Source organism: Aquarana catesbeiana, linkage group LG13, assembly GCF_042186555.1.
Source record: "Aquarana catesbeiana isolate 2022-GZ linkage group LG13, ASM4218655v1, whole genome shotgun sequence".
Taxonomy (NCBI): domain Eukaryota; kingdom Metazoa; phylum Chordata; class Amphibia; order Anura; family Ranidae; genus Aquarana; species Aquarana catesbeiana.
The window spans coordinates 216,267,773-216,279,935 of NC_133336.1; the positions used below are offsets into that span (position 1 = coordinate 216,267,773).

Here is a 12,163-nt window from a genome sequence, read left to right on the forward strand (position 1 = left end):
CTCACTACACCAATTGTGAAGCCTCCCTCCGGCCTCCTCTTCAGTCCTCTCCTCATCCTCACTACACCAATTGTGAAGCCTCCCTCCGGCCTCCTCTTCAGTCCTCTCCTCATCCTCCTCACTACACCAATTGTGAAGCCTCCCTCCGGCCTCCTCTTCAGTCCTCTCCTCATCCTCCTCACTACACCAATTGTGAAGCCTCCCTCCGGCCTCCTCTTCAGTCCTCTCCTCATCCTCACTACACCAATTGTGAAGCCTCCCTCCGGCCTCCTCTTCAGTCCTCTCCTCATCCTCCTCACTACACCAATTGTGAAGCCTCCCTCCGGCCTCCTCTTCAGTCCTCTCCTCATCCTCCTCACTACACCAATTGTGAAGCCTCCCTCCAGCCTCCTTTCCAGTCCTCTCCTCATCCTCCTCACTACTCTAATTGTGAAACCAGTCAGATGGAGCTCCGCCTCATTTACTGGCTGGAGGACGTCCTGCCTGACTGTCCCTGGCCCCGCCCCTTTTCATTTATTGGCTTTCAGTACTTTCAATCATGGGGGCTCAGCACCTCATGTGGGTGGTACCCAAGCAAATACAGCCTGCCCGGGACCACCCACTCCTCCAGACTGACAACCGTCCGTCAAGGCATTTTGATGCTCGCATAACTCCTCCCACTGCTTGCATTAGCACTGATGGCTCATGAGAGGGGTACTAAGGGGGTGGGTGATGATTTTGAAGAAGCTATGTACAGTACCCTGCCAGCCGCTCTCACCAGCCATGATCTGCCTGCATTGCATAGAGAAGCACAGAGACCCAGTTATGACATCACCGGGTATAAAATAACATATATAATGAAAATGGAAAGTCTGCAGAGTTTTGGGGGCCTCTTCTGTTAGTCGTCAGAATTTTGAATGACCCTTTATATTCTGCAATTTTGGGGGACCTCTTGTATTAGTCGGCAGAGTCTTGGGTGACCACTTATATTCTGCTGCTTTGGGCGACCTCCTCTTCTATTAATCGGCAGAGTTCTGGGCCACCTCTTCTATTAGTCGACAGAGCTTTGAGGGACCTCTTCTATTAGTCGGCAGAGTTTTGAGGTACCTCTTCTATTAGTCGGCAGAGTTTTTTGAGGGACTTTTTCTATTAGTCGGCAGAGTTTTGAGGGACCTCTTCTATTAGTCGGCAGAGTTTTGAGGGACCTCTTCTATTAGTCGGCAGAGTTTTGAGGGACCTCTTCTATTAGTCGGCAGAGTTTTGAGGGACCTCTTCTATTAGTCGGCAGAGTTTTGAGGGACCTCTTCTATTAGTCGGCAGAGTTTTGAGGGACCTCTTCTATTAGTCGGCAGAGTTTTGAGGGACCTCTTCTATTAGTCGGCAGAGTTTTGAGGGACCTCTTCTATTAGTCGGCAGAGTTTTGAGGGACCTCTTCTATTAGTCGGCAGAGTTTTGAGGGACCTCTTCTATTAGTCGGCAGAGTTTTGAGGGACCTCTTCTATTAGTCGGCAGAGTTTTGAGGGACCTCTTCTATTAGTCGGCAGAGTTTTGAGGGACCTCTTCTATTAGTCGGCAGAGTTTTGAGGGACCTCTTCTATTAGTCGGTAGAGTTTTGAGGGACCTCATCTATTAGTCGGCAGAGTTTTGAGGGACCTCATCTATTAGTCGGCAGAGTTTTGAGGGACCTCATCTATTAGTCGGCAGAGTTTTGAGGGACCTCATCTATTAGTCGGCAGAGTTTTGAGGGACCTCTTCTATTAGTCGGCAGAGTTTTGAGGGACCTCTTCTATTAGTCGGCAGAGTTTTGAGGGACCTCTTCTATTAGTCGGCAGAGTTTTTTAAGGAACCTCTTCTATTAGTCGGCAGAGTTTTGAGGGACCTCTTCTGTGAGTCTGCAGTTTTTGGTCTGATTATTCTGCAGCATAGGCAACATAACTAGTTGTAAGGTTTAGCTGCCATCACCCACCCTCTCCCTAGACTGAGGGGGCGACAGGTGACCCTCCTCAGGGTGTCACATGAGCAGCAGGTGGCTGTATCAGGTTGCGTGCCTTGCTCAGGGGGTTGTTACGAGCCCCTGGAAGGGAGCGGCAGGACACTCTGACCAAAGTCCTTTCAACCGCGACCATAAAACGCCGCGTCCCCGCCCAGTTCAGCTCCTTTGAGCGGTGGGTGAGGGGGGGGAGGGGGGCTCACCTAGGCACAGAGAACGCTTTTCCTCCACGCCCCATAGTGGCAGATCTGATTTGCTTTTTCACTGCCTGGACCGCCCCTGATGTGTATCTGACTGACACGGTGCGCCCCATATTCTCCTTCCTAACCCCCCCCCCCCAATCTGGACTTTGGCTGCTGGAACTTGAGATGCCACCAATCTGGTGCCTCAGATCTTTTTTTAATCACATGATTTCGGAATAATGAAAATGGGGGGGGGGGGGAAGAGCCCCTCCAGAATCCCCCCCACTTGTTCTATAAAGGGGTCTTTAATGCTGCAAAGAGACCAGCAGACCAGACATCAGCACAGTAGGATTCTGGGTAAAGCTCAGCCCCATATGACGTCACAGAATCTTCAGAGGAACTCGGTGAAGGAACGTTGACACGTTTTTTGTCTTTCTAAGTTCGGACCACACAATACGGGCTGCCCTACGAGAGGGAAATGCTCAAAAGAAGTCCCCGAACTGCACCATGCTGCGGCACCTTAGTGGGTTTGGTGTGAGCTACCGCATGCGTGCGGGGGGGGTGTCATTAACAATTCATTCCAATAGTTGTTGATTCCCCATTAATAATTAATGGCACCACCATACACCTGCTAAATGGCAAGGCGTTTCTCTGTGACGTTACGCGCGTTCCAGACACACACAAGGGATGTACCTAGCCACAGACGCGTAGTTCGTCGGAATGATTCGGGCAAGTCGCAAACGCAGCTGTGTGGACGGGTTTCTAAGTAGCGTTTTGTGTCAGAAAGGAGAGGTGCCCCAAATTGACCACATTCTGTTCCTTGATCCTACACCATAATTTAGTAGCCCCCCCCTCCATAGTTGTATCACAGCATTTAATCAACCTCATATTGGAAGTGTGCAGAATATTGATTTGGGGGGATCATCTATCTTAGCGCTTTAGCACCCCATTTGTTCATATTAATGCGTGTAGGGCCCTGTGGTTTGTGACCGGCATACATAGAGATTGCAGTCCTCAGAAGACGTCTTCTTGTATGTTGTAGAATGTTCCTTACATTGGTGGTCAGTGGGAAGAATGTCCCTTACACTGGTCAAGGAACCCCTAGTAACCTCTGGAGGACCTCTAAGGTTGCACAAACCCCTGGTTGAGAAGTCTACCTTGTATAGTCCTCCTAACCCAGCCCAAGGAACCTGTAATCGCTGCCGTACTCTGGCACGGTAATGGGTGCTTTTCTTGGCTGTTAGCCTTGAAGGGGTTAAATGGTCAGTGGGAAGAATGTTCCTTACATTGGTGATCAGTGAGAAGAATGTTCCTTACATTGGTGATCAGTGAGAAGAATGTTCCTTACATTGGTGATCAGTGAGAAGAATGTTCCTTACATTGGTGATCAGTGAGAAGAATGTTCCTTACATTGGTGATCAGTGAGAAGAATGTTCCTTACATTGGTGATCAGTGGGAAGAATGCTCCTTACATTGGTGATCAGTGAGAAGAATGTTCCTTACATTGGTGATCAGTGAGAAGAATGTTCCTTACATTGGTGATCAGTGAGAAGAATGTTCCTTACATTGGTGATCAGTGGGAAGAATGTTCCTTACATTGGTGATCAGTGAGAAGAATGTTCCTTACATTGGTGATCAGTGAGAAGAATGTTCCTTACATTGGTGATCAGTGAGAAGAATGTTCCTTACATTGGTGATCAGTGAGAAGAATGTTCCTTACATTGGTGATCAGTGAGAAGAATGTTCCTTACATTGGTGATCAGTGGGAAGAATGTTCCTTACATTGGTGATCAGTGGGAAGAATGTTCCTTACATTGGTGGTCAGTGAGAAGAATGCTCCTTACATTGGTGGTCAGTGGGAAGAATGCTCCTTACATTGGTGGTCAGTGGGAAGAATGTCTCTTACATTGGTCAAGGAACCCCTAGTAACCTCTGGAGGACCTCTAAGGTTGCACAGAGCCCTGGTTGAGAAGTCTACCTTGTATAGTCCTCCTAACCCAGCCCAAGGAACCTGTAATCGCTGCCGTACTCTGGCCCGGTAATGGGTGCTTCTCTTGGCTGTTTGCCTTGAAGGGGTTAAATGGTGTTCCGCACCACCTGAGCCTCGTCTGGGGTGTTGCCAGGTGGCGGTTGGCCAGGACCAGTTTTAATACCCCTTTAGCCTGCCTGGCATTTTTAACAGCTTTGAATAGAAGGCGTGCCCTGAAACCGTTGGCCCCGTTCTGTGACAGGCCAGGTGGGAAGTGAATCCGTCGTCAGCACCTCCCTGGACGCGGCCCTCCCCTCCCTGGCTTGTTGTGGAGATAATTGCGGGGCTCCGGCTCGGTGACATATTCTGGCATCCGGCCGTGTAATTGCCGGGGAGATGATAATGGTCATTAAGATTCCTGCCATGTGAATCGGTTTTCCTGGTGTCACTCTGCATCGTGGCAAGCCCACGTGTGGCTCAGGGGGGGGCCTTGCACTAGAGCAGCGGGGCCCCCACAGGCTCTTGTGCAGCAGCCAAAGTGACTAGTTCTAGCTGGCAATCTTTTAGCACCCAATGAGCAATAGAGCTTTCCTGACACCCTCACAGACTCTATGTCTGAGCCCGCAGTACTGGAAGCCTCCATGGTGTATGAGATGTTAAGGAGCCAGAAAAAATAAGAATGAATCTACACGTACCTGGCAGTTAGAGGAGTAAGGACACAAAGGGAAGGTTTCTGTTATAATGGTTCTAAATGGGCCCTTATTACAGAAAGTAGAGTCATATTATAATTGGTGGTAACCTTCCATCTGAGCGCAGAGTCCTCCCGAATTTATCAATCATTATATTGTGATTAATTCATTGAAATTGCTAATCTTGGTTTGATTGAAAGCACATCCTTCTTCTAGTTCTTATTTGAGGTAAAGACAGTGCTGGACTGAGGTAAACGGTTACTGGCAGTCATTGGTCGGTTCCATGGGGGAGTGGTGATTCTGATCTCCCTTTTTGGAAGTTTGGGCTGCTACGTTACTGGTACCACAGAGCCGAAACAAGGCTTCAGTGGGGAGGAAAAAGGGTCCAGAATAATGCAACTCTTGGCGGGAAAATGCAGCCGTTTACAGATCGGGCAGACGCGTTTCGTCGGAATTGCCTCTCCCCTTTGTCCAGGGCTGTTGGAACACACTAATGGAGATCAGTGGTACCAAATTTTCTTGTAATGGCAAACACCAGGCTTGCGTGATGATGAGTTATAAAGACACCGGTCTCCGTTGGTGTGTACCAATAGCCCTGATGGAGGGGGTGGGGGGGGGAGGAGGCATGTACCCTGAAACGCGTTCGATGAGCTGTACATATTTACACTTTCAATAGACAATTGTCTTCTCCCACCAAGAGTTGCATTATTCCTGACAACGGGGCGCTCCTCCCCCCCCCCATTCAATGATAGTTTTCCTAGACCAGCCATTATCACTCAGGGTTCCTCCAGAGGTTGGTAGATGTTCCTTGAGCTGTGGCTGATTTGATCTCCCATCTGTTGGTACCTCCATATTGCTGGGGCCAACACCACTTGGCAGAGCCAGCATCGTTACACCACTGATCTTTAGCTGTCTGAAGAGGGGGGGGGGCATTCTCACCTCCACTGGAAGGGGGGGGCATTCTCGCCACCACTGGGAGGAGAGGGGGGGCATTCACGCCACCACTGGAAGGAGGGCATTCTTGCCGCCACTGGAAGGGGGGACATTCTCGCCGCCACTGGAAGGAGGGGGGGGGCATTCTCGCCGCCACTGGAAGGAGGGGGGGGCATTCTCGCCGCCACTGGGAGGAGGGGGGGCATTCTTGCCACCACTGGGAGGAGGGGGGGCATTCTCGCTGCCACTCGGGAGGAGGGGGGGCATTCTCGCTGCCACTGGGAGGAGGGGGGGCATTCTCGTCGCCACTGGGAGGAGGGGGGGCATTCTCGCCGCCACTGGAAGGAGGGGGGGCATTCTCGCTGCCACTGGAAGGAGGGGGGGCATTCTCGCTGCCACTGGAAGGAGGGGGGGCATTCTCGCTGCCACTGGAAGGAGGGGGGGGCATTCTCGCTGCCACTGGAAGGAGGGGGGGCATTCTCGCTGCCACTGGAAGGAGGGGGGGGCATTCTCGCTGCCACTGGAAGGAGGGGGGCATTCTCGCCGCCACTGGGAGGAGAGGGGGGCATTCTCGGCGCCACTGGGGGGGCATTCTCGCCGCCACTGAAAGGAGGGGGGGGCATTCTCGCCGTCACTGGGGGCATTCTCACTGTCGCTGGAAGGGGGGGCATTCTCGCCACCACTGGGAGGAGAGGGGGGGCATTCACGCCACCACTGGAAGGAGGGCATTCTTGCCGCCACTGGAAGGGGGGACATTCTCCGCCGCCACTGGAAGGAGGGGGGGGGGGCATTCTCGCCGCCACTGGAAGGAGGGGGGGGGGCATTCTCGCCGCCACTGGTAGGAGTGGGGGCATTCTCGCCGCCACTGGGAGGAGGGGGGGCATTCTTGCCACCACTGGGAGGAGGGGGGCATTCTCGCCCCACTGGGAGGAGGGGGGGCATTCCTGGAAGGAGGGGGGCATTCTCGCTGCCACTGGAAGGAGGGGGGGCATTCTCGCTGCCACTGGAAGGAGGGGGGGCATTCTCGCTGCCACTGGAAGGAGGGGGGCATTCTCGCTGCCACTGGAAGGAGGGGGGCATTCTCGCCGCCACTGGGAGGAGAGGGGGGCATTCTCGGCGCCACTGGGGGGGCATTCTCGCCGTCACTGAAAGGAGGGGGGCATTCTCGGCGCCACGGGGGGGGGCATTCTCGCCGCCACTGAAAGGAGGGGGGGGCATTCTCGCCGTCACTGGGGGCATTCTCACCGTCGCTGGAAGGGGGGGCATTCTCGCCGCCACTGGAAGGGGGGTATTCTTTACACTAGCCGCCAATGTAAGGGATAATTTTCCCACCAACTGGTGCTATCAGGGATTCACCTGGACCTGATAGCACCTGGTTCCTCGGGGGGGGGGCATTCTCACTGCCACTGGAAGGGGGGGGCATTCTCGCCGCCACTGAAGGGGGGGGGACATTCTCGAGACCACTGGAGGGGGAGCATTCTCACCCCCACTGGAAGGAGGAGGGGCATTCTCGCCACCACTGGGAGGAGGGGGGCATTCTCGCCGCCACTGGGAGGAGGGGGGGCATTCTCGCCGCCACTGGGAGGAGGGGGGCATTCTCGCCGCTACTGGTAGGAGTGGGGGCATTCTCGCCGCCACTGGAAGGAGGAGGGGGGCATTCTCGCCGCCACTGGAAGGAGGAGGGGGGCATTCTCGCCGCCACTGGAAGGAGGAGGGGGGCATTCTCGCCGCTACTGGTAGGAGTGGGGGCATTCTCGCCGCCACTGGAAGGAGGAGGGGGGCATTCTCGCCGCCACTGGAAGGAGGAGGGGGGCATTCTCGCCGCCACTGGAAGGAGGAGGGGGGCATTCTCGCCGCCACTGGAAGGAGGAGGGGGGGCATTCTCGCCGCCACTGGAAGGAGGAGGGGGGGCATTCTCGCCGCCACTGGAGGAGGGGGGGGCATTCTCGCCGCCACTGGGAGGAGGGGGGGCATTCTCGCCGCCACTGGGAGGAGGGGGGGCATTCTCGCCGCCACTGGGAGGAGTGGGGGCATTCTCGCTGCCACTGGAAGGAGGAGGGGGGCATTCTCGCTGCCACTGGAAGGAGGAGGGGGTCATTCTCGCCGCCACGGGGGGGGTCATTCTCGCCGCCACAGGGGGGTCATTCTCGCCACCACGGGGGGGTCATTCTCGCCGCCACTGGGGGGGGGGGGGTCATTCTCGCCGCCACTGGGGGGGGGTCATTCTCGCCGCCACTGAGGGGGGGGCCATTCTCGCCGCCACTGGGGGGGGGCCATTCTCGCCGCCACTGGGGGGGGCCCATTCTCGCCGCCACTGGGGGGGGGGGCCCATTCTTGCCGCCACTGGGGGGGGTCATTCTCGCCGCCACTGGGAGGAGGGGGGGGCATTCTCGCCGCCACTGGGAGGAGGGGGGCATTCTCCGCCGCCACTGGGAGGAGGGTGGGCATTCTCGCCGCCACTGGGAGGAGGGTGGGCATTCTCGCCGCCACTGGAAGGGGGGGCATTCTCGCCGCCACTGGAAGGGGGGGGCATTCTCGCCGCCACTGGAATGGGGGGCATTCTCGCCGCCACTGGAGGGGGGTCATTCTCGCCGCCACTGGGGGGGGGTCATTCTCGCCGCCACTGGAGGGGGGTCATTCTCGCCGCCACTGGAGGGGGGTCATTCTCGCCGCCACTGGAGGGGGGTCATTCTCGCCGCCACTGGGAGGAGGGGGGGCATTCTCGCCGCCACTGGAGGAGGGGGGGCATTCTCGCCGCCACTGGAAGGGGGGGCATTCTCGCCGCCACTGGAAGGGGGGGCATTCTCGCCGCCACTGGAAGGGGGGCATTCTCGCCGCCACTGGAAGGGGGGGGGGCATTCTCGCCGCCACTGGAAGGGGGGGGGCATTCTCACCGCCACTGGAAGGGGGGGGCATTCTCGCCGCCACTGGAATGGGGGGCATTCTCGCCGCCACTGGAGGGGGGGCATTCTCGCCGCCACTGGAAGGAGGGAGGGCATTCTCGCTGCCACTGGAGGGAGGGCATTCTCACCGCCACTGGAAGGAGGGAGGGCATTCTCGCCATTACTGGGGGCATTCTCACCGTCGCTGGAAGGGGGTATTGTTTACACTAGCCACCAATGTAAGGGATAATTTTCCCACCAGCTGGTGCTATCAGGGATTCACCTGGACCTGATAGTACCTGGTTCCTCGGGGGGTAAAAAGGTCAAGAAAGGCTGTCTTAGATGGTTGCCACTGGAACAGGTTGTCCCCTTTGAATTTGTTCCCCCTCTCTTCCTGTTCTGGTGACAACCAGCAAGTGCAAACTAGGTGCCAAATCCTTCCCTACTACATAGAAAAAAAGCTCCCCTCAATCCGGCCCCTGCAGAAGGCCCACTCCTTCAGTAGATGGCACTCCTCTTCCAGGCTGAATGACGGCCAGTATCATTTAACTCACTTCCTGTTAGCCCAGGCTGTCAAGCATACGCCCCCCTTGGGGGGGTCGTTGTGAGAAGCTCACAGTGTGCAGTAAAATATGAGGAAGCCATTTCAGTCCAGGGGGAGGAGTCTGTACACCTGAATGAGAATACCAGTCAGTCGTGTGAAAAATAAAAAATTTGGGTAAGAAAAATAAAAAAAATTGGGGTAAAAAGGCTTTCTGTGAAATCTGCGCCATTGGTTATTACATCCTTGCAGAGCCTCAGATGTCAGCATCGTCACCTCCTCGGATGCCCTTTCTTTGCACTCGAGGTGTACGAGACGCCCTGCGCTGGCTGTATGGAAAATGTCGTCGCTCTTCTTTTTTTTTTTTTTTTTTGTTGCTCCTTATCTCGAAAAACAAGTAAAAGGATGCTCCGCCCCCTCCCTCCATTCCTCTTCCCCTCCACCCCCTCTCACCCCAACTTCAAAGGGGGCGCAGTGCTTTCTCCCCTTAACACTTCTGGGAAGTTTACTCGTGGGCGGCATTTTCACCAAACAAAAGAAAATTGCCTTTTTCTTTCTTTGAGTTCTGATTGTCATTTTTTGTTTTTTGTTCGAACGGGTGGAATTTTTTTTGGGGGGTTTCAATGTGTCGTTTGTTTTGTTGGCAGTGATCGGCCGGGACGATCTGACTTGCGAAGGCTCGAGACTGGGACTGGAGGACAAGGCTCACCCCGCAGGTTAGTGGAACCGATGGGAGGGTTTTATAAAAGGGACGTTTCTGTTCGGTGTTGAGACGGGTGGTGGGACCATGGATGGTGAGTTTGGGGACCTTTTACCTGTGGTGGGTCCTCATCACTTCTTACTAGAGTTTCCTAATTTGGCCATGTAGACTTTGAGATGGTATGTGATGTCCCAGGCCACGTATGGCCTACAGACCCAGAACACCATTTTGTGAAAGGCGGTGGGATCTGTGCGTGGTATCTGCTGTGCTGTTGGTTTCGTTTCCTTTGTATGATGCTTCGCTATTCATTTATAGTGTCGTGTTGCCTTCTGCCTTTAGAGAAAATGGTGGTCTGAACAGTCCCAGATTTCTGGAGGTCTTGGAGATCTTGGGGGGGGGGGGGGGTCTCACATTTTTGTAAGCCGATTATGTAACCATAGCTTCTTATAGCTTAGCAGTTGGTGGCCTCAGATTTATGTGCAGGGGGTCTTTTAAACAAAAGTAAGGGCCACCTGGGTCTGTATGACAGGGTCTCCTAATTTTCGAAGATGTGGTCTCTGTGTCTGTATAACATGGTGGTGTTCTGGAAGTGATGGTCTCACAACTGTGGAAGTGGTGGTCTTCGCATCTTTATAAAGTGGATTTGGGATTCTGTAGGTGGTGGTCTTGATATCTTTATAGGGGGGCTGTGTTGATAATTTGACAAAACTGTCTCGGGTGGTCTTGCAACTCAAGAAGATGTGGTTTTGGTATTTGTACAACGTTGTCTTGTGACATAGCACATAGTGGTCTCAATTCCTGTTTGATGTGGTTTTGTGACTCGGGAGGTGGTGGTCTCAGTTCCTGTATGAAGTAATCTTGTGACTTAGAAGGGGGTGGTCTCCATTCCTGTATGTAGTGCTCTTGTGATTTTGGAAGTGGTGGTTTTAGCGCCTGTATGAAGTTGTCTTGTGATTCTGGAGATGGTGGTCTCAATTTATGTTTGATGTGGTTTTGGGACTCCGGAGGTGGTGGTCTCAGTTCCTGTATGAAATGATCTTGTGACTTAGAAGGGACTGGTCTCCATTCCTGTATGAAGTGGTCTTCTGACTCTGGTAGTGGTGGTCTCAGTTTCTGTATGAAGTGGTCTTGTGATTCGGGTGGTGGTCTCAATTCCTGTATGAAATGGCCTTGTGCCTCAAAGTGGTAGTTTTAGTTCCTGTATAAAATGACTCTGGAGGTGGTGTCCATTCTTGTATAAAGTGCTCTTGCGACTTGTGAGGTAAATTCCTGTATGAAGTGGCCTTGTGCTTTCAGAAGTGGTAGTTTCAGTCCTGTATAAAGTGACTCTGGAGGTGGTCGTCTAAGTTCCTGAATGAAGTGGTCTTGCCACTTGGGAAGAGGTGGTGACCTTTGCTGTATGAAATCGTCTTGTGACTTGAGAGGTGGTGGTCTAAGTTCCTGTATGAATTGGTCTTGTGATTCTGGAGATGGTGATTTCTGTGACTCAAGATGAGGCGTTGTCCATTCCTGTATAAAGCGGTCTTGTGACTCTGGAAGAGTTGGTCTTGGAAGGTGGTCGTCTCCGTTCCTGTATGAATTGGTCTTGTGACTTGAGAGGTGGTGGTCCCAGTTCCTGTATGAAATGGCTCTGTAGGTGGTGGTCCCAGTTCCTGTATGAAATGGCTCTGTAGGTGGTGGTCTCAGTTGCTGTATGAAGTAGTCTTTGACTTTGGGAGGAGGTGGTGTCCATTTCTCTATGAAGCGGTCTTGTGGCTCTGGAAGAGGTGGTCTTGTTACTTGGAAGGTGGTCGTCTCCGTTGCTGCATGAATTGGTCTTGTGACTTGGGAGTCGATGGTCTCCATTCCTGTATGAATTGGTCTTGTGACTTGAGAGGTGGTGGTCTCAGTTCCTGTATGAAATGGCTCTGTAGGTGGTGGTCTCAGTTCCTGTATGAAATGGCTCTGAAGGTGGTGGTCTCAGTTCCTGTATGAAGTAGCCTTGGACTTTGGGAGGAGGTGGTTTCCATTTCTGTATGAAGTGGTCTTGTGACTCTGGAAGGGGTGATCTTGTGACTTGGGATTTAGTGGTCTCAGTTCCTGACTGAAGTGGTCTTGTGACTTGGGAGGTGGTGGTGGTCTCATCATTCAGGTGGTCTCTGGAGTCCCTAAAACATGGTCCCCTTTGAATTTTTGGTCTTGTAGTGGTCTATGATGTGGTTTTAAGGGGGTTCTGAGTTTGCTCTTGGGTTCTTTTATATTTTAGTGGTGTGTTGGGATCAGTATATTTTGGTTTCTCAGCATCTTATGTATGATTTA

General features: G+C 53.5%; 1 protein-coding gene across 2 annotated transcripts in view; it reads left to right on the plus strand.

Moving 5' to 3' along the window:
- ZBTB7B (zinc finger and BTB domain containing 7B) overlaps nt 1-12,163 on the plus strand; it is a 54,492-nt gene that overhangs the window by 27,166 nt on the left and 15,163 nt on the right. The window contains exon 2 of one of the 2 annotated variants that reach the window (XM_073608713.1): nt 9,813-9,881. The exons of the other annotated variant lie outside the window; for it this stretch is intronic. The gene's annotated coding sequence lies outside the window, so the exon portion shown is untranslated. The remainder of the gene's footprint in view (nt 1-9,812; nt 9,882-12,163) is intronic. 2 annotated transcript variants of the gene reach the window in all.